This window comes from Scomber scombrus, chromosome 3 (genome assembly GCF_963691925.1).
Source record: "Scomber scombrus chromosome 3, fScoSco1.1, whole genome shotgun sequence".
Classification (NCBI taxonomy): Eukaryota; Metazoa; Chordata; class Actinopteri; order Scombriformes; family Scombridae; genus Scomber; species Scomber scombrus.
In genome coordinates, this window is record NC_084972.1 from 10,095,797 (window position 1) to 10,111,844 (window position 16,048).

At 40.3% G+C, this 16,048-nt stretch overlaps 1 protein-coding gene across 6 annotated transcripts in view; it reads left to right on the forward strand.

Annotated features, from left to right (window-relative positions):
* Positions 1 to 7,701: 7,701 nt before the first annotated feature.
* Positions 7,702 to 16,048, forward strand: part of sulf2a (sulfatase 2a) — a 45,256-nt gene continuing 36,909 nt past the window's right edge. For 3 of the 6 annotated variants that reach the window (XM_062415482.1, XM_062415492.1, XM_062415486.1), the window contains exon 1: positions 7,709 to 7,883. The gene's annotated coding sequence lies outside the window, so the exon portion shown is untranslated. Of the gene's footprint in view, positions 7,884 to 9,344; positions 9,388 to 10,495; positions 10,554 to 16,048 lie in introns of those variants that run through there. The other 3 variants (XM_062415485.1, XM_062415491.1, XM_062415489.1) reach the window with 3 other exon arrangements.

Genomic DNA, 16,048 nt, shown 5'->3' on the forward strand with positions numbered 1-16,048 from the left:
CTGTTTGTGTAGCTGCCTGGGCTCAATTGAAATTTAAGATCAGCTCTCACTTTTTCCTCTCTCCCACTCACTTTTCCTTCACCCTTGTCTCTCTCTCTTTCTCGTCTCTCTCCTTCTTGCCCAGCCTCCAACACAATCTGATGAAGGACGAAACAGTCAAAAAAAAAATAAGTGCATGTCATTGAGCGCATGTGGAAGACATCATAGAGGGGATTGTTATTCCTCCCCCTCTGAAAGCCCGAGCCTATAAGTGTTCACAGGGGGACCCTCCAGTGATCTTTCAAGAAATTAAGGATCAGGCTCCTGAGCCAAAGAGCAGTCATATAAACATATTGGCTCTGACATACATAATAAACAGCAGTGCGATAAACATGATACCAAGCATACTCACACACACAGCCTTGTTTTACTGGTGGCTCCTGTTGGTTGCTGTCAGGACAAATGTTCCTTGTTCTGTTGAAGACCTTGTAAAGATGAAGGCCGTTGTCCGATCTGACACCCTTGCCCTTTATCTCCCTCTCTTTACAACCTAAACACACATGTCTTCTCTTACCATTTTCACCATCTCTTTATCTTTCACACACAAACAGATATATATATATATATATATATATATATATATATATATATATATAATTATGCTGATGCTCTTTTTTTCTTATCCCGTAAAGTGTAAACAGAGACATATGCGTTATCTCTCATTACACCAACATGATGGATGAAGCTTCATAAGATAAATATGTTTTGGTAGGTCGGATGGTCTTTGGCGGCAGTTAGGACTTCTACTTTTTAGCTGAGGCATGCATTGTTATGCAAATGAGAGAGAGAGAGAGAACTGTGGCTTTTTTTAATTTCATAACTACTTCTCCAGTAAACAGTGTGCATCAGGGTTTCCCCCTTGGTGCATGAGTATTATCACAATAGAGCCTCCATTTAAACAGTGGAAAGTTGTAGCAGAAACTAACTCTGTCAGTGGATCCAGAGAGGCCCGGAGGCGTCATGAACGTCATTGTAATTTACTGCAGACAAACAGGGACCTCTCTTTTTTTTCCATGTAGCCTGATTTCCTCTCCCAATAATGAACATGAGTTTTTTCTTTTTTTCCCCCCTTTTTTTATTGCTGTGTTCACCCTATCGCATTCACACCGTGTCGCACACTGTGGAATAAATGGCTGTGTTCAGCTCTCTGGTGTTAAACAGGTCGTAAAAGGCAGCTACGTGATACTCTCCAACAAGGCCTGAACCTGTGCGGCTGCTCGCCTGACTGTCGCCTGCCTGCCGCCCCCCTCCCCTCAAATGGAACAAATTATCCGGCTACTTGGGTAAAACAAGGTAATATTCATTTTAGAAAGAAGTCAAGAGAGAAAGAAAGAAAGGAAAGAAAACATCTGGATAGCACTAGTTGGTGTTTGCCTTCTCTGGAAGCCATTAGAACAAACAGGGTTCCTAGTTTGAATGTTCTTCTCTCACTCTCACGTTTCACTCTGCTTGAACCTCGCACATCCTCTCACCACCTGTATCAGCTCTGGTTCCCACCCTTGTTTTCTGTCGCAGCAGAGGAAAGACAGATATGGAGGGTTAGAGAAGGGAGAAAGACACCAGATACAACAGAGGGAGGGAGTTGGTTTGAAAGACAAAGAGAATATGTAGTCCCAAGTGCTAGAGGTGACCTCAGCTCTTCAGATTACAGGTGCGCACTGTCCGCACAGCTCTCACCTGTGTTGATGCCGCAGGGCTTAAGTATCACACGTAACAAAGGTCGGGGCCAACAGGTTTTTTCCCTGCTGTGCTGCTCTGCGAGAGTAATATGGTTCGAAAGTTCTCCACAATGGCGTCAGTTGCTAAGCTGACCCTGGTTGATTTGAGGACGTCCTAAAATAACTCTCTGGTCACTGACTAAAGCTAAAACACTTTATTTAGTGGAGAATCCTCAAGGCATTGTTTGACCTTTCCGAGCAACACAGCAGTGGTTTAAACGCTGCTGACGCATCTATTTTTTCCCTATTGACAGCCACAGATAGACCTTAATGCCAAGAGATTTACTGTAAACCAGACTGAGAGGCATTTGGATTTTGTTATTTCAAGACTAAGTGCTGAATCATATTGTCCAAGTGAGACCCATATATTGCGCAATGAAATGTGTGTGCACTTGTTTTCTGCCCATGAGCCTGCTGAGCTGAAGAAAGTTTTTGGTCTTGTCATTGCACAATTAGCCACCGGCTGGTTAGCTGCGCCTGTACTCTATTGGTGTGTGTTGATACCCGCAGATTGGCACAACATTGTATGTGAATCATCAGGCTTACTGGGGCAACAGTACAGTCAACACAGGCCTGCCCAACGCCCCACTGGGTGAGGCTCAACAGCAGTGGTGTTGCAGCCGGACTGGTATTAGCTATGTTTGTGCTCAGAGAGTCAGGCAAACACAGGCTTAACGTGTTATCCGGGAGCTTAGAATAAACTTGGCCAGGTGATAAAGTCAGGTATAAAGAACAGCAACCAGACTGCTGCAGGTAAGAAGTGCTGTGTATATGATTTGACAGCTGATAAAGTGGTGACAGTTACAAAGTGAGGTGTAGAGAAAAGCAATTACATAGCAACAGAAGGTGAGAATTCCTGTGTTTATCATCTGCCTGGTTTGATTACTGTTAACGCTTTAATATTCAAAACTGATTCCACCACTCACCCTAAATTTTCCATTAAAGTGAGATGTCTTGCTTAATTCAGCACACAAAGGAGTATTGACGCTTCAGCCTGACTTGGTCTCGTATGATCAGTAGTTTATGAAGGCTACTGTTAGCAAACCTAATGGCACTGACAGGTAGTGACACAGTGGCAACCTTTGGCCTTCTGTCAGTAGTTGAAAGACTCCCTGTCAACAAGGGTCGGGGCTAGATTGGATCAGCCAGAGGAAACACCCTAACTGCACTCATGAGACTTTGTCCCTCCAACCTGGCATTTATCATCAACTAGGCTAGGAACAAATTTCACGGTTTGTGTTCATGACAGGTCAGCAGGTTTTAAACTACTGACCTGTCATATCCCGCCATGTTGCACCACCATGTTCGTACAGTTCCCCAAATTTCTTATTTTATTTCAAAGTATGCATAATCATAAGCTCTTTGGCACATGACATAAAATGAATGAAAAACAAAAAAGATAGAACATGTTTGCGCAATAACCATCCTAAAACATACTTACGGCTGCTGACGTGTTATGAAAACAAACAGGACATTTGGCCTCACCCATACCCTGGTGTAACCAGAGAGGGCGCTGTTCAGCAAAAGTTGCATAGTGTTGCCTATAATGTTAAACTTTTTCACATTGTTTTACAACATAATAACATTATACTAACTTCATATTCCAACACTTCAGTGAGGCCAAACATATCATATAATATATCTTACATCAAATGGAAAATGTTACGAGTGTTTTATGTCATTATAGATACCCTGTAACTGGCATCTAACAGTGGGAGTAGAATTTAAATACAAATCTGTGGATTTAAACAGTGCTTTTAATCAATACAGAATTGTAACAAAAGTGTCAGTGTTTTGTAAGTGTGTGTGTGTGGTTACAAAGTTAAGTTTAATCTGTAGCTTTTAAAACTAGTTAAATGAATTCAGTTTATTAAAGGTTGTGTTGGGACTGAATATTTGGAGCGAGATGAAAATCAAAGTGTGGTATTAGGTGTCATGCCATGTCAGGTAGAACCAGACCAGAACTGTCTCAGTGACAGGTGACAGAAGGCATGTTATTATAGCACTCGCTCAACTGGATCATATCAAAATAAAGATCATTGTTTCAAAGTCTGTGTGTGCATGTGTGTTTGTGTGTGTGGTGGTATCTGCCAAACCAGTCAGTCTCAGTTACTGTGTAAAGTACTTTACTGTGCATCAGTTCCAGTTGTAAACTGCTTCAGTGTGTTAACCTGGTTTGTAACAAACTGCCTTAAGAGGGTTTTTTTACGGCTGTGTTATGACGTCCCGAACAGTCTGCTGTCTGCAGGTGGTACTTAACCTTTTACTCAACTTATCCTCTCTCCAACTGTATCTCCCTCTTTCTCTCACATTCATGTTGGTGTCATCTTACCTTTGATACACTCGATTCGACACATGAACTGGAACGATCAGTCTATCCATCTGTGTGTCATCTATCATCCAGCTATTGTTGCCATCAGTGATCTCACTGTGATGGTGACAGTGTACAGCAAACCATTGCCAAGGCATACTTGTCAAGCTCACAGTAATACCTGTAATAACAGCTTTATGGGTACTCACAACAACAATTCTCAGAGACATATTTAAACAGATTATGGGCTCCCCTCCCCTTTTGTAGTAGGCTGTTGTTTCATCTGTGAAGTTTGAGGTCTGTGAACCCTGAGAAAACACACAAACACAAAGAGCGAAGCTGTCATTTGGTCTTCATAGTTTGTTTTTTATTTTTTATTTCTGTACGACTAAAAATAGGATTGTTTGGGCAGAGTTTGTAGTTTGGATGAGATGCTGTTATTCATGTGTATGAGGCCTCGCTCAGAGGAGCTCTGTGCCTGAGGGAAATAATGAAAACTAAACACAGACTCAGGGAGAAGTGATCCACAGGTTATTACTGCACTCCTCTCTCTGTTGCTCTCCCATGGTTCTAAAATGAGTTTATGTAATCTAAGCAGACCCCCCCCATCCCTCCACACATACACTCCCTTTAGCCTCGAGGGCAATAGATGTCAGATGCTGCTGTCATGTCTCATTTACACCTATTGCCTGAATGAATAGAACAACACTGTATATGATACTAATCTAGTTGAGCTGAGGTTCCTCTCCCAAAAGTTAACTGACTTAATCTGATTGGTATAAATCATTAGCTCTTGAGTGATGCAGCATCCATTTATAATGATTATAAACTGGCAAAAATATACCATAAACACAACAATTATAGACACCAAAATCCTGCCCTGTTTTTCTTATGCAAGGTAGGTGAAGTTTGAGGCATTAAATTGTAATATTTAAAGGAGCATACGACTGGGTGTGTGAACAGATTAAGGCAAATATTTGCCACCTACAGCAACTAAATCCACAGATGATTAAAAGTGTTCTCTCCACAAAAAGATTTTCTGATTGATGTAACAGGATTAAGTTATTATGATGGATTAGCCCACACACCTCAAATATGTAAATTCACTCACCTTGTCAACTACAGCATAAAATATCTTTCATGTTATTCAGAATATCACAAATACATTCACACATCTTTCTCTGTCCTACCAGCTGAAACTAAACCAGTCAGTCTCATCCTGCCTGCTTCGACCTGCTACTGGTGAGAATAATATGAACTGGTGGCGCCCTCTTGTGTGTCAGAGGTGAAAATGACCTGAAAAGTATAATATGGACCAACATGGTGACCACTGTAGCCTACCAGTTAAATACAATGCCATCCCTTTTAAATGTTGTAGTCGGAAGAGTGATGACATGAATTATGTTTATAGCTCTAGTGTCCTAATATTGTGCATATTTGTCTTTATCTCAAAAGTTCATATAGCACTTAAATGTTACAGAGTCATCGTGTTATCATTTGTGCTTATCCTGCTATGACAAAAATAATCATGTCTACATGGGAGGCTTAATGGTGAACATCACTAGTCGAAGCACACCCCTGTGACCAAATAACAATTTATAATATCATTACGCTGACTCACTTTACATTAGCTCAAAACTGTTTCTAAGGGAAACTACAGTATTTTTCAACTTGGACCACATTGAAATTAGTGCAGCTGTGAAACGGGCTGTTATATAATCTGATGGGTCAGTAGCTCCCTGTCAATGTACTCCTACCAAAAGTGCCTGTTTTTAGTATTAGTATTGCTGCTATACTCTTTGACAGAGTTGGAGAGAGGAGTGCCAGGAGGAGTTTTTTTTGAGTTGGAGTAAAGAAAGTAGAGCTCAGTGTTATTTAAAGTCGTGGCTGAATATTTAGCTGATTTTAACAACAACTCAACTCAGAATGAAACTTAATTGTCCTTGTCAGACACTTTCTGAGCCTGTCAGTGGCAAAAACAAGCACTTTTATTGGACGGGCACTATTTCCCTGTCAGATTATATTGCGGCAAAAATTGTTGTCCCTTTTAGTCACTTTAGTCACATAAAAAATAGTAAAATGGGGTCCAGGTTGAAAAATACTGTAATGTCCCTTTAAATAAACTTAATTTAAAGTTTCCTGTAGTTAGTGAGTCACGTGTCAACACTTCTATTTTACCAGTGCATGAGAGAAAGTAAAGTCCCAGTGAAATGGAAGTTAGGGTCTTTATACCGTTAAGTGTTCCCAGTGAAACTGAATATTTGAGCAGTGTACAGTTACAAGAGGGATTTAAAGGCAATTTGACATAGTGGCCAAACCGTGTAATGACAACATCACGTGACGCTATTGGGCCCAAAAAGACTTTTTCCCATAGACTTAGGCCTACATTGTGATAAAGATGTCTGTAAATCAGTGGATACATTTGAGCGTCCCAACTCCTGTGAAATGATTTGTTTCACTATCACAATTTGATCCATTTGGTCCGATCACATTTCAAAAGTCTAGAGGAGCCACACAAATTGAATCGTTTTATCTTCATTCAAGTCAGCTGGAGGGCGCAAGTGGCATTCTTGGCTTCGTGCACAGGTTTCAGAAGACTGAACGAAGCCCAGCCTCCAACGCTGTATCCAAACAGACATTCACTACAGATCCAGTGGCTTATTCTTATGTCAGTGACTCCAAATCAATACTGAATTGTTCTAATTCCTCTTATTATTGGAGGTTAGTGCCTCTTCTATTTATTGGAATATTTTATTGGAAAATTCAGCATTTAATTTTCAATAGCTTCCATGTCATGTGACCCAGTGACTCCAAATCAATACCAGACATTATTATTACTACACTGGACAAATAAGACACACCTCTTTTTATTGGGTTGGATTAGTGCTTCCTCTGTTATATTGACACATCAAAGTGGCCATGTAAAAAAGATCACGTTTTCACATTTTTGAGAAGCACAATATAGGTACAGAATAATTCTAAAATATATAAAAAACGAAATTTGAACATGATGAGGGGAAGGATTCAGGCTAACTGAAGTCCTGAGGAGCAGTAGGTGGCAGTAATACACCTGAATAGAGTTGACAAAGAAGAAGGGGGAAGTAGGAACGTTTTTAAATGTTCAATAAAAACATTACTATATAATAGAAGAAGGACTAAAGCACTTCAAACAGTAATTTATTGATGGCCTAAGTGAAACCCCCTGTGGTTTAAAGCTGACACTCTGACTGTCAACACTGAAGAAGCTGCTGGATCCGAAGTGAAAGTAAAGTATCCAGCTTAAAACTAACTTCACTGCGTTTTGCAAATCATATGGATCCCTTTACTCAACAGACCCCTGGGGGCCTCCATATAAAAGGATCTACGTATGACTGTTGGCTCCACCTGGTCACCTGTTAGATCAGGAGGAGGACGAAGGAGAGAAGAGTTGATTTCAGCCCATTAAAACACAGACTCCCCATATCTCTCCATATTGCTATGTTTGGTGTCACGGTCCAAACGGTGAAGTGTGGTTTTATATGACCGTTGTGTCTAACTACTCCCAAAGTCATATTTGGTTGGATGAACTTTTGTGAACGCCCCTGAGTACATGATGAGACATCTAACATTTGAAACTGGTTTACAGGAAGAGAAAAACAACAATTTAGATGTAATATATATATATTTGGTATATGGAATAATGAACACAGGGACACAGGATTAAAAGTGGGAAAATGTATTCGCTATTTCACTGGGTCTTTGACAACCAGAAGAGGGCGCTGCGGAACAACACCAGGCCCAGGAGAAGCACAAACAGCAGGTGGAACATGGCACAGGTAAGTGTCTACATTTGTCTCTTTACTCTTTTTCTCCTCGTTTAATGAAACATGTTTATAATGTTTTTAAAACAAAGGCCAAAGTTTATTTTTTGACATATATACTTATTTGCATTTTGAATTTCAGCACTTCGAGACATACAAATATATCCCTCCCAAACGCCCTTGTCCCCGTCCACTATCTAGGAAGATAGATTAAATACTAGCGATTATGAAATAACACAGACATTGTTTAGTAAACCAAATAAGTATTTAACTCAAACCACAACGATTAATGTAGAATGTAATAAAAGAAAAAAAAGAAACATAAGTCTTTTTAATTAGGTGTAAATAAGAGGCAACTTGCATGTAAATTGGTCATTAAGTCTGGACATGACAATGAGTCATTAAGCTAGCACTCAGAAGAGGCTTTATATTATCATATCTTTCATACTGATTCATCAAGGTCACATCTAGTTATTTTCCAGAAAACCTAAGAATTTCCCAGATATTTTATGAAAGGTATCAGGTTTTCTTTTCATTCTTTCTCCAAATCAAGACTTTGAGAGATTTTTCAGCCCTGACTGATAGAGGAAGTTTTCTGGGTTTTCCCAAAAGACAGACATTGTATGATTAGCTTGAAGTAGAAAAAAAACATATTTTTTTCTTGGTGTTATTGAGCTTTGGGGTCTCTGGGAACACACAGAGCAAAAACACACAGGCTAAAGGTTACTCCAGGAAGCTAATGATTATCACCTGTAAAAACAAACCAATTCTTCTACGATAACCTGTGTATCCATGACAGGTTGTTTCCCAAGATATACCATTTTAAAGTCAAATGAAAAGTAATGTACACTGGTATCAGTTGCAAAGCTTAAACTTCTTTAAATTGTGACCTAAATATAAAGGTTTATGAGGCTAATAAACATTATGAATTCTGTCTCTGGTTGCTGAGTTTTCTTGCATGCAGAGGAACAGTTACAGCAGACTGTAAGTCTGTGAATTTGATATTAATAGACTGCGAGCGATGTTTGGCGATTCAATAGACTGAATGAATTATAGATGATATGTCCTGGAAAATATGACTCTAATCTCTACACAAAACATTAGAGACCTCGTGAGCTGTTTTAGCCCGAGCTTCTTCCAGTCTGTCTCAAAACATCCAGACAAGGAGAGAGATGAGCTGGTGTCTGTCATAAAATATTCCTGTGATCGTTTCGTTCACTGTGTCTCTCTCTCACACACACACACACACACACAGGTCAGTGGCATGGCTCGGCAAGTTGTTCGGTGTGTTTGGGACATCTTTGTCTCATAGCGGCTGTCACAGTACGGTCATTCACTCACTGAATTACAAATAGTCTGTCGTCCTTTTTATAGATTTTTGTAGCAGCTCTGCCTGACAGAGGCCTGAACCAGAGAGGGACAGTGCTGAGCTGCTATAGTCATGCACACAAGGTCAGCGATTGATTGTAACAGCTTATGGAAGTATTTAGTGTCACAATTTGAAAAGCCTCCTTTACAAGTAAGAATCATATTCAAAACTTTAAGTATTAGCAGTAAGATGTAACAGTCATTATTATGAGGAATAGCCCCTTTCAGATTGTTAAAATCTGAGCAGCAGTTTAAAGGATCAAGCTGGCAGTTTCCTATATTTTTCTGATTGTCAACAAATCTCATGTGCAGAGCCAAATCAACAACTAATTGATCTTTTTACGAGTATTTTGTGTGTATCCAAAGTGTGATATTTTATATTCCAAAAACATGCCAATGAGCACTGGGTGAGATGTGACTTCACCACAAAGGTTACTGTTATAGTAGTTTGTTTGAAAATGGCTATAACTCTCATGAGAGATTCCTTGTACTGGAGGCGCCACCATTTATTGTGATTTAGTTTGCAATGATTCACTATCTTGTTGTGCTACATATTGACTTTAAACTGAAGTTCTTTTTAGAAATTTATAAGGTAGCACAAAGTCAAGAGGTTGTGATATGTAGCGCAACAAGCCAGCAAAGCTCTGCAAACAGAACGGTGCTCCTGCAGAGACACAATGGGTTCTGCCCTACAAGGAACCTCTCTGCTGAGACTGAAAACATAATCGCTGTTATTAGTCTTTGGAGCCATTTCTAAACAAACTGCTGTAACAGTAATCTTTGTGGTGAAGGAACACGTCACCCACTGTGCAGTGTAACTCACTGACGTGCTTTTAATAGTTTTTGGACAACAACAGAGCTGTACGGCACAGAAGAATACGATACGTCAGGCTTTGGATACGCACACAATACATGTAAGTAGGATGAGTTCATTGTTTGGCTCAGCGCATGGGATTTGCTGACAATAGAAAAAAATATTGAAAATATCATCAGCCTCATTGTTTGATATTGTGGCTGGTTCCAAATACTTTATGTACTGATTAATTTTAAGCAATGCATCCAATTCTTTATCTGCAAATGAATCTGTCACTACAACAGATAGATCTGTTGAAGTAGTAGACATATGAAGTCATTAAGTACAGTAGTTAAGTACTTTCCACCTGTGCTTATTAACTGGCTTATAACCTTTTGGATAACTCTTTTGTTACTCTCAGTTGCTGACACATCTTCACCTTTCTCCCCCTCTAACTAATTATTAGTTACAAATTAAATTATAATGTCAAGAGATGTGAAAAATCCTCTACAGATCCTTTTAAGGTATGTCAAATCTATGAGTAATGTGATTATTCCTGCACATTATAAGCCTACAGTATGTTGTTGCAGGTAGTGCAAATGATAATCAGATTACTATAATCTAATAATGTGTTGCACCTCGCTCCTCAGCCTTTTCATGTGTTTTATAAATTCACCTCATCTCTGCAGTCGAATTCTCTAGTGCACGCTGAGCTGGCTGTGCATTGAACACAAGGTTGCATCTCCTCTGTTGTTGTGCCTTTGTCTCCTTCCCGTTCTCTCCTATCCATCCATCTGTGCTCTCTCCCTGCCTGACTTTGTCTCTCCTCTGAGTGTGTTCCAGCCACATTGTGGTTTGAAGTGTTTTTCTGCTTCTAATGAGCCAATTGTTCTTGTGTTTTGTTCCCCTCGGGGAGTGTTGTGTAGCTAACAACATTCTGCTCACAACCATTTTAAAACATATTCACTGCACCGGGAGAGGGATTGAGGCCAACATAACAATAATGCCTCGGAGCATGTACAAAATGAAAAATGTGTTAATGACAGTCGCGCTAGCTAAGTGACAGCGCATCCTTTTCCTGTCAATTAGACCTTGGTTATTCAAAAGCATTTTGCAACTCCCTGCAGAGTAAAATGTGTGCCATCTCCCAGGCCTTACTCTGTGATTCTGCAAGTGATGTATTCCTTTCCTTTTCTCTGTGCGTGTCCTACTTTGAGACATTGAAATAATATTAAGGTTAGCATTTTATCCACATAGTTTTCCTCCCATGAAAACAGAGAAATGTATCTGTCTATTTTGAGGTGTGTGTGTGTGTGTGTTTCTGCTCAACAGTACCCCTGACCGTGAACTAGGGGAATTGATACAGCTGGCATTCAAGGCCCCTGATTAATTGCCATGGCATTTGGCTTTTCTCTGTAAATGTCACATCCCATGCTGAGTACTTGTTTAATGGATGTCTGCCCATCGTATGTCCAGCATCAGCACTTCCTTCCTTTTTGTCTCCCGCTATCCTTCCCTCCTCTTCCTCCTTCCCTCCTCTCCTGCACTGCTTCATTAAAAGGTTAGCCATGCTTCATCAGCAAGACTAGACACATGGGTTGACCGATCCTTTGCAGCTCACACCACAGTCAACACTCTTGGCAGTTCTGTCCAGTGTGGGCTCGCCGCACAGAGCCTCCTCTATTTCTGACAGCAGCAGTTCAAAGGGAGCTTGAGGTTACGTCCTCGCCTTTCTTCACTTTAATCTACAGTAAAAGTGTAACGATAAGAGCCGGGGAAGAGTTCTACCTTCAAGTGTGTATATCCCCTAAGACCCAATTTCAGTTTGTCTATATATCTCTCAGAAGAACAAAAAGATATGAAGAATTAGCTTTCGTTCTCAAGTGAATTAGTTTGCTCTATCTTAATGAGGTTTGCCATGTCAGAGGGAACAGTTCAGAGCCTGCATGCAAAACAGACTGAAATTGGAATAGAGTATTAGCTCCTTAACTGCAAAAATACCTTCTCTCTCCAGCTCTAATTCCAACACAGCCATGCAATTACCCTTATACACAATTTTATCTTGTCACTTCCAAATGGGAATGGAAGACCAAGCAGTGGAAAAATCATCTTGTTTTTTTTTTCTTTTTGGAAAACTAATTCCAAAATCTAATTAACTGCAGCAAAACATGTCACCAGTTTGGCTGGAAACATCGAGCCTAGTTATGCAAATGGGCCCAAGGATTGTAGAATGTGATTTGACAGAATCTCATTCTGGATGGTACGAGGCCAGATAGAAAGATTACTCAGCCGTATCTGAGTGGAGGCAAACAGGAAGCGATGAGCCCGGTAATTTATTGTGTTGGTATTTCTCCTGTTAAACTTCAGACAGCTCATTAAGGAGCGAGGTGTCACCCGCACGGATGGAAAGACAGACAGGAGCATTTTTTCTAATATGCCCTCTTCTGCTCTGTCTGCATCAGCTCTTTTTTAGCCGTTTACTTTGCAGGCTTAATCTCTGACTTCTTTAATATAAGGTGCCAAATAAGATTTTACACAATTCATCATTCTGCTCCCTCGCGGGGAAGAGAGAGATGCCATTTCATCCTCCCACTTGTCTCCAGTCTGCTTACGGGGCTGTTTCAGGGCGGCCATGAAGAGATGGCCAGAGGGCTGAGATAAGAAGAGGAGGTCTGTCTGACATTTTTTTAAGGACACGATGTAGAGGCGATGTAGGCCGCTGTATTGTGTCAGTTTGATTTACAGCTGTAGCTCTGCTGTAGCTAGCTGCTGTTACTGTTGGCAGAGAGTGGTCCATATGCTCACAGAATGCTGAAACTCAATTAACAGTTGTCCCTGCTAATAGGTGTGCCTGCTCAAATACATACACACATACACCCACACACACAATGAGGTCTTAACACAGACTTCCCTAGTGAAAATTCTCTCATCTACAAACCTAACCTGTTCCTAATCCGTCAAAGCTACACTAAAACCCCTAAAACTAGCCTCTGGGAAATGTTCAGGCAAGCAAAATATGCTCAGTTTTGAGAGGTTTTCTGAGACTTAAGTATATAAATATACTTACTAACACACTATGACAGCACCCCCCTGCAGCTGTGACCTTTTGTCCTGATGTCAGTCTGCTCTTCAGCAGCTCCTGATTGCATGCCAGTGAGTGTTTGTTTGCAGACATGGAGAGCAATACAAAAAAGAAGCGAGGTCCACTCCGGGACAAACAAGTAATTAATTATTGAAGACACCAAACATGACTGCTTGCTAATCTACATAGCCGTTTAAAGCCCCTTGATTTATAATTCAGGCCCTTCTCTCACTTCACTGAGTCCTGAGACTGGAAAGCTGCTCTCGAGAGTGCTTGAAACTTCTTTGTCAGGGGTGCAAGGTGTGCATTTTGAGTGAGGGTCCTGTGTGACTGTGTGCATGCATATTTATGTGAAATGTGTAAATCGGGCAAGTTCACACAAATGTTCATGAAATTCACTCCTGTTGCAGGGTAATTCTACTCCTCTGTGTAGCCGCCCTCACAACGATTTAAAGTGATTACAAATGTATTTGTGCTAAAAACACTGGGGTGCCTTGTTAGACAAACCCACAAGCGCTCCTTGTTTTAATATGTGTGGCAGATTTTACACTCACTTGCTGTACATTAGGAATGCAAATAACACAGCGTCAAAAGGGGTTTTAGTTAATTAGCTGGAGATGCGATGCTGGCTCTAGCCCATAGCGGCTTGTGTTCCTCGGGACCGCAGACCTCGACAGGGGGCCGCTCTTTGATCTGTGGATCCCACGGTCTGTTAACGGTTCCTCAACCTCTGCAATGCCTGCCGCACATGGACAGATGGGAACGAGTATGTGTGGGACTGATCCAATCTGCTCTGAATTTCCTTTTTTTTCACTATAACTTCCTTTACGGTTAGTTATGAACAGGCATATTGAGATGAATACATTTTTAAAGTCTGACCAGTTCATGTAAAAAATGCTTTGATTTTTTGATCTCTTTAATAACATAGATAAACATTTGCTGGCACTATATTAGAGGGAATAAAACATTTCATTTTGCTTTCAGTTCTTTCAGCAATTCATCTTAAAAGGTCACATTCTGCTCATGATTTGATTCAACTTGATTCAAATTTATTCCTCCAAACAGTGCAACAGCTCTACAAATGTGAACTGTAAAAGACAAATAAACTGATTCTTTCAACAACAACAACTAAAGACATGTTAACAATAGAACAAAGCATTATTTCAAAGGCTGACATTTATAACCAAGGCCAAATAACAGCTCGGTGCATGAACAGAAAAAGAAACATGTCAGAGCAGGTTGGCAGGTTTCAGCATCAGTATTACAACATAAATACATATAATCAGACATATATGATAAATGAATCAACTTTTAAAATCACTGCGGTCTTATCTCCAACCTTAAAGCGATGCTGGCATGTTTTTTATATATACCTTTGAGGCTCAGGGGAAGATTTATTCCTCCCAGACTTGAATACACCTCCCCCTGCTGGCTGATGATCAAACAACATGGGCTCCTTCAGCAGGACTGACAGGGTGTCCCATTTCTAATTACTATGTACTAATGTACCATGTACTAATGTTGACGACACACTGTTTTGGCAGATGGATTACACAAGAAATCAATGTACTGTAGTGTTTTGTACAAACAAGGAATGAAACAAGCCATGCTGGATGTCAGTGAAGCTGCAGTTTGGGAATTTTAAACTTAAAAACACGAGCTTTAGAGTAGATGAATATTACTGCACTTCATTATTTTGTGAGCGACTCTCATGAGTAGATCTTTCTCACATTATGACACAATTTTAAACGTGTAGCTAATATGATTACTAACTGCTGCATTCAGTGCAGGTGTTTAATTTCCATGGTGCTGACATTGTGCGTAGTATATCACTGACATAGCTAAAAGGACACCTTAATGGAGTGTAGCCCTCGTTATACCTCGTTAATGTGATTAGTAACACCTGTTCCTGTCCTGCTCTGACAATCAAAATGTGCGGCATTAGTAAAGTCTTTGTTTTCAGTTTTGTTCCAGCTGTCAGCAGCTCTTTTATTTCTGTTGTGAATTGCATTGTGGGACAACGTGTCCATCTTAATCAAACTTGACACTTAAGTAGAAATTCTTAAATTTTTCTCAGTTGGACATTTTTTTCCAGTATGACTGCACTACATACTCAAAACGCAGCTGGAATAAATATATAAATGCAACTCGACAACACACACACACAGTGTTGGCAGTTTTAAAAAAAAAAGAGTCTTAGATTTGTGTCTGTGTGCATGTCTGCCGGTGTTGTTATATGTCCCTCGTCTTTTCTAGAGTTACTTTACAAGAACGAGGAGAACTTAAACACATGGCAGACAGTCTGAGGAATGTGCTGCAAGAAAACCTACACTCTGTAGTACAATTAAGGATGATATAGGCTCTTTTACACTTGCTCTGTTGGAGATTTCACATCTTGTTGCAAAGCTTTTAGTCAGACACTTTTTATCCAGACTTTCTTCTGTCTGAAAACAACGTTTGTGACCAAAAGCCTGGCAATTAAATTTGAAATCTGCGATGGAGGAAACTTTTGCTGAAGCTTTTTATTCTCTTTAATTGTGCCATTCAGAGTTGTGGGACACTCATAAATGAATTATCACATCACCTCAGGATACAGAACCAACCGCTGGAAAGCGATGGTCGCTCATAACCGACTTATTAACTATTTATATTTGCAGTGGGAGAGAGTGTGATGTGACGGTGACAGAAGGGATGAAATATATAAGCGGGAGACTACATTAGACATGACTGGATGGTGTGTGGCGTGCAACGTTGCAGGGATGTAATGATGTTGAGGTATTCAGCTAATCCCTGCCTGGCATTCTGACGACCTCCTGTACCAGGGGACCTCGAGCCGAGTCCAGGAGCAATGAGCACAGCTGCAGAATGTGACTGATTTAAGTATTTGCATTTCTAATTAGCCAAGACTGCTGTCCTCTAGACATATGCTTAAACTTC